At 47.7% G+C, this 6,727-nt stretch overlaps 2 pseudogenes; both read right to left on the bottom strand.

The window, feature by feature from the left end:
• Positions 1 to 1,186: 1,186 nt before the first annotated feature.
• LOC114610648 lies at positions 1,187 to 3,273 on the bottom strand (annotated as a pseudogene).
• Positions 3,274 to 4,960: 1,687 nt separating this feature from the next.
• LOC114610680 lies at positions 4,961 to 6,016 on the bottom strand (annotated as a pseudogene).
• Positions 6,017 to 6,727: the final 711 nt, after the last annotated feature.

The raw sequence follows: 6,727 nt of genomic DNA, 5'->3' as shown, positions 1-6,727 counted from the left end.
CGGGGTCTAACTTTTTAGATAGGTAAGCTACCGGGCGTCTCCACGGCCCCAAAGTCTGAGTCAGGACTCCTCTAGCAATTCCCTTCCGCTCATCAATGCATAGGGTAAATGCTTTAGTCAAATCAGTCAAGGCTAGAGCAGGTGCCTGTAGTAAGGCCTTTTTCAGGGTGTCAAAGGCCTTCTGATGGTCCTTAGTCCAGATGAATTCCCCCTTTTCTTTGGTGAGGGGATACAGTGGGGCCGCCAGAGTAGCGAACTCCGGTATCCACAGCCTACAGAACCCGGCTGTCCCCAGGAACTCTCTCACCTGGAGAGGGTTAGTTGGGGTCGATATCTGCATCACAATCTGCTTTCTGGCATCGGTCAGCCATTTCTGTCCATCTCTCAGGATGTATCCCAAATAAGTCACTTCTGTCCGCACAACTGTGCCGTTTTGGCAGAAACCCGATACCCCAACTCACCCAACTCAGCCAGGATCTTCTGAGTCCCTCATTCGCATAGAAACCCGATACCCCAACTCACCCAACTCAACCAGGATCTTCCGGGTCCCTCGTTCGCATTCTTCACGGGTTTCTGCAGCCAACAGGAGGTCATCTACATATTGTAGAAGGGTCACCTGGGGATTCTTGGTGTGGAAGGTGGCGAGGTCTCGATGTAAAGCCTCATCGAACAGGGTGGGGGAGTTTTTGAACCCCTGAGCCAGTCTTGTCCACGTGAGCTGTCCGACTCTTTCGCTCTCCGGGTCACGCCATTCGAAGGCGAACAGGGGCTGGCTATTATGATGTAATCTCAGGCAGAAAAAGGCATCTTTCAAATCTAGGACAGTATACCAGGTTCTCTCAGGTGGCAATGTACTGAGTAAGTTATAGGGATTTGGTACTGTAGTGTGGATATCTTGTACCCTCTTATTAACTTCCCTGAGGTCTTGGACTGGACGGTAGTCATTAGTCCCTCGTTTTTTTTTACTGGTAACAAAGGAGTGTTCCATGGGGACCTGCAGGGAACTAAGACTCCCTGCTGTATCAGTCTCTCAATGTGTGGCCTTATGTCCTCTCTTGCTTCTTTGCTCATGGGATATTGTCGAACCCCAATAGGTGTGGCTCCTGACTTGAGCTCAATAACTATAGGGGCAGCTTGTTTTGTCATCCCCATTCCCCCATCTCGGCCCAGGATTGGGGAAACTGAGTTAACCAGTCCTGTAGCCCTCTGGGGGGGGCATTGTTGTTTCTTGGTGGAGCCGGTATTCTTCTCCTAATTGGAGGGACAGTACCAAGGCCTGAGGTGTCTCTGCCCCCCAGGACAGTTCTGGTCCAGAGGGGGTAAAAGTAATTTGGGCCTTAAGTTTTGTCAACAAGTCTCTGCCCAATAAGGGCATAGGGCACTCCGGAATAACCAAAAATGAGTGGGACACTTGGTTCTTTCCAAGGTCTACCTTCCGGGAGGTGGTCCAAGGATACTGTTTTTGTCCAGTGGCCCCAATTACCAGAGTTTGTTTGTCCTTTACTGTCCCCAAAGGTTTTTTAGTACTGAATATTCTGCTCCTGTATCAACTAAGAAATTCATGGGGGTCCCCTCCACTCTCAAAGTTACCCTAGGCTCAGGGAGGGGGGCCGAGCCTCGTCTCCTCTAGTCTTCATCATCATCTTCCAAGGACAGAACTCTCGCTCCTGGCTTTTTAGGGCACTCTCGAGCCCAGTGGCCCTTCTCCTTGTAGTATGCACATTGGTCCTTTTCTAGTTGAGGACAGTCCATCTTCCTGGGTCCCCTTGGCCCCTGCCTTTTCCTGTCACCCAGGTCTCCTAGCTGTCTAACTCTAGCTTGTCTCTCTCCTCCTACTGCTGTGGCCAGTATTCGTGTCAAATTCTTTTCCTGTCTCTTTTCCCTTCTATCATCATCTTCTCTCCTCTCTTTCTTTTCCCTCTCCTTCCTCTCTTCCTCTGTCTCTCTCTTATGATAAACCTTCTCTGCCTCTTTCACTACTTCCCTAATAGTATAATCCTATAACCCCTCAGAATGTTGCAACTTCTTCCTAATATCTGGGGCAGACTGCCTGATGAAGGTGAAAACCACAGAAGCTCGGTGTCCTTCTGACATGGGGTCAAAAGGAGTGTATCTCCTATAGGCATCCATGAGCCTTTCCATGAACACTGAGGGGGGTTCATCCGCTCCCTGTATGACCTCTCTTACCTTAGCCAAATTGGTGGGCCTTCTCTTGGACCCTCAGAGACCTGCCATTAGAGCCTGGCAATACATGGACAGCCTTTCCCTATCTTCCACCATGTGGTAATTCCAGTCGGGACGAGTCAAGGGAAATCTCTGGTTAATTATATCTTCATCTAGGGTCAGGTGCCCCTCATCATCTCGGATATTTTTCCGAGCTTCAGAGCCTATCCTCTCCTTCTCTTCAGTAGTAAATAGGGTCTGTAGGAGCTGATGACAATCGTCCCAGGTGGGCTGATGGGAAAACATCAGGGACTCTATCAGCCCTGTAAGCCCTGCGGGATCCTGAGAAAAGGAAGGATGGTTATTTTTCCAATTATAAAGGTCAGAGGAAGAGAAAGGCCAATACTGTAGTAGCTGTAATTGATTTGGATTAGTCGGAGAGGGACCAACGGCCCTGAGAGGCAGGGCCACCATGGAGTCGGGATCCTCTCAGGCAGAAACAGCCCCCCTCCTGCTCCTCGTCCCCACTGAGGGTCCGCTGTCAACTGTCCCCATGGTGGGGGCTGGAGGCGCAGAAGGCGCAGGCACAGGTTGAGCTTGTGGGGGGTGGAGGCGGATAAGGTGGGGGCATGGGAGCTAGCCACTCTGCAGGGGGAGGGGGCCACTCAGGAGGTTCCTCAATCTCAGGGTATATCTTAGGAGGGGGCTTCAGTGAAGCGCTGGTCTCTTCATTTCTCTTCGGTTTCGGTTTCTTCTTCTCTGCTACTTCTCCCCGAGCTGTCAGGATTTGGGAGCTGGGCCAATGAGTGACCCATGGCTTAAGCCACGGAGGTGGGTAGAGAGCTAAATCTTCCCACACGATAATGTAGGGCTGTTGGTCTGGATGTGATCCCAATCCCTCCTGAAACACAATTGCCTTGATGGCTCGGATGGTAGACAAATTAAATGTCCCCTTAGGGGCCATCCTACGTTGAAGGTGGACCACTCTGTGGAGCAAAAAGTCTGCCAGCGTTCCTTCTTAACAATCACTGACAAATCCTGTCCTCTACCCCTAACGTCAGTCCAGTGGTCTAAGGTCAGAGATAATGGCGTCGTCACAGTCTGTCCCATTTCAAAACTTAGTGAACAACTCATTGCAAAATGCAAACACACAAGACTAACACAGTCAGACACACTCGTCCGCGTCTGGTTTTATAGAACCAACCAAACGTGACCTCTGTTGGGGAAGGATTCCACGTCTTCCCCCCCACCCCCAGCAGGAGCACTCCGTCTTCTTCGTTCCGAAACAGGGCAGTCGGGCTTCCATGACTCCCTTCTGCCCTCGGAGTGTCCTCCAGGGCTGCAGCCTGTGGGTCTTAGCATGTCTGCCTCCGCAGCCACTGAGTCCTTACAGTCTGCAGCGGCAGCTGCTCAGAAACTGAAACCAAACCACAAAAAACGGCAAAAACATCGGAGCCGCACTATTCACACAGATCTACCTCCAAGGGGTCTTCGGGTGTCCTTGGTGGTCCCGCAAATCCCGGATGAGCCCCCACATGTAAGGACCCCCGAAGAGGACCCCTGACTCAAGTCCCGATCAGCGGGCACCCAAGGAGACACAAGACACCGACTTGTTGCAATTTGCAAGAGGCAGTTTACTGGTGAGGGCCCTCGGGTCAAAACTCATCTCACACAGGAGAGAAAATTGGCCCAGACTCCCGAAAAACTCTGGGCTTTTATAGGGAGTGGCGCAAGGGGGAAGGGGAAAGCGGGAAATTCTGGCGCAGTTACATATAAGTGGATATTTCAAACATCAGCAATTAGCATAAGCAATCATTTTGGTGGGCAGGATGACTTGCTATTTTTGACCATGAAACCACAGACCTCCAAGAAGGAGAGAAAAACACCAGGTGGCCCATTTCTCACTAGGGCATGTTTAGGCTTGTCAGGGCATGTCGTCCTTGACTGTCTCTGTATTTTTGGTCACTCTGTCCCTGGAGGGGCCTGATATTTTTATTTTTTTAAGAGCATTAAAATGTTTTATTGTGCATCTATTTTACACCAGATCCAACATGTAGCTGGGACCTACTGATACTTTATAGGTTTCTGAATTTCATTTTCCTACTTTATTTTTTTATGAACAACTTGCTTTACTTAATCTGTACCACTTCATTTGACATTTATCAAAGTTGTATAAAAGCCATGCAATTTATTTACAATACTGTACATTAAAGGGATATGTTGGAAGACCACACAGAAAGTTCACAAAGCTATACATGAAACACATACCGAGAGGTTCTTACAAAATGTAGAACAGAATTTGGCAGACTGTTATGGTTGATAAATATTGTGCAACCATTAGCTAGAAATAAGACAAAACATGCAAATCAGTAGAATTTCAAGAAATTAAAGGCTAAAAACATTTAGCTAATAGCTAAGTTATCATATAGTTGAAAGACTACCATGTAAGAATGGGAATTTATAAAACAGGTCAGTTTTTAAAAGTTCTCCATGAATAATAGGCCTTGATTAATTTCATATAAAAATCAGAAGTTATTTTTCAAATTATGTTCAGGACTGAATTATATTATCAATAGATATATAGATTAAATCTATGACTTCTATATAATTATTTATTGTATTCTAAGAAGTCTCAATTTTTCACCTTGGGAACAAAGGTGTGAAGAAAGCCAATCAGTTAACTTAGGATGGAGGAAAGCTCTTGGTAGGAACAAATTGTAAACACAGAAAAACGACAGTCCAGGAACTGCATAAGGACCAGATTCTGCTGGCTGAATCCTCGATGTTCTAGTGTCAACTTTAGACATGCTCAATTAAAGATGTCCTTCTAGGCAGTACCTCCTCGCTGACAGTTCTGACGATATCTTCTCTGGTGTACCCTTGGCTCTAACAACAGCTCCTTTAGAGTTTATTGTTGTGGCTGAAGGACATTGAGATACTCAGACTGGGCCAACTGGTAAGTCGTGTTCCTCCCACAGTCCACATACTGGTACCTCTCCTGAGATATCTGCTCAGAGTGTCCAAAGTATGCTGTTGTTACAGTAACTTGCACCATGAGTACTATGTTGTGTACTTTGATGGAGAGCAGTGTACAGAAATCGTACATGCAACTCATTTCCTCTGCAATAATTGTGGGTACTGTATAATCAATCTGCTTCATATCAAGAGGGCCAATGTTAGCTGTATTGTTTAAGCGTGCCTTCCCAATCACTGTTTTTGAAAACTGAACTTGAGCAGTGATGTTTTCAACTTCAACAGAATAATAGTTATTATTTGTTATATTTAGTGTATTCGTGATATTTAAATATATGGTTCGCTTTTCAGAGTCGTAACTGACATAGGCTGACTTTACACCAATATACTTCACCTCAATAGATCGAGGGAAAAGAAAAAACACAGCCAGTCCAGACAGGAGCAGGCAGACAAACACAGAGGCCATCACATAGCTTTGTTCTTCTTGGCTGTAACCGCTGATCACTATATGGAATTAATGCCACCAGTTGGTTTTCTTGCCCCCTAGGAAGCCTTCCTGTTCCTTGGCAAGTGGGACAAGTGACACTATCTCGTCCAGTAAATTCCACATATGGAAACTGAGAGACGTCTCCATTTCTTCCGTCTTCATTGTGCACTTCACTGCTAATCAATCCGTTCCTCATACTGTCTGTCGATGTGACCCCGTCATAACCATCTTCTTTATTTGAGTGCAAAGGTAAGTGAGAAAGAGACTTCCCCATGTTTGAGGTTTTTAAAAGGAGTGCTAGATCCCCTTCGTCTCCTCCCCAGGCTCTCAATGTTTAAGTCGCGGTCTTGTGAATTCTACACAGTTCTCAGGTGCTGTAGAAACTTGCAACTAGAACTGTCCAGCCCCAGAGCCACTCGGCCGCTCAGATCAAGGGCCTTGGCGCCGCCCGAGCCGCCCCGGGATCGAAGCCAAGGCCCGCGGCGGGGACAGCCCTGCACCCGGCTCACCGCGGCCTTCCTCACCGCTCGGGCAGGGAACTTGGGCCCCACGGCCTGGGTCGCTCATCCGCAAGCGGAGTGTTGCGCGGTCCCGGGATGCTCCGGAGCTGGCGGGCCGCAGGACGGGGTCACGGTGTCCCGGTCCCGGGGCGGGGCCGAGCGCCGGCCTGAGTGCGGCAGAGAGCCTGATATTTTTATTATGGCTATTCTCAGCAAGTTGTTGTTGGTCTTTGCTGAGTTGTTTTTAATTTTGATTCCCACACTATCTCAGGGTTATAGTTTGGGTTTTAGAGAACAGAGCCCAGGACAGGAGAACCTGGCCTGGGTATGGTACCAAATATCAGCAAGGGATACTCCAGCTCAGGTCCCTGGGAGTCCAAAGGCAGTTCTTGCTCCCCACCCTGTTGACAGGGTCTTATACATACAAGCAACCATTGCTTTTCTTTTTTAAAAAAAATGTGATAAGACGCATACAATATTAAATTTACCATAATGTTAACTCTGCTCCTCTGTGTCTGCTCCGCCCCGACAAAGCTCATTCTATTTACTGTATGCAGTTTCAGTTAGTTTAGATGCTTCATATAGGTGGCATCATACAGTTTTG

This window comes from Grammomys surdaster, unplaced genomic scaffold (assembly GCF_004785775.1).
Source record: "Grammomys surdaster isolate TR1022 unplaced genomic scaffold, NIH_TR_1.0 126051, whole genome shotgun sequence".
In the NCBI taxonomy this organism is placed as follows: domain Eukaryota; kingdom Metazoa; phylum Chordata; class Mammalia; order Rodentia; family Muridae; genus Grammomys; species Grammomys surdaster.
The sequence above is the reverse complement of the archived record's forward strand: the minus strand, read 5'-3'. Positions and strand labels throughout refer to the sequence as shown.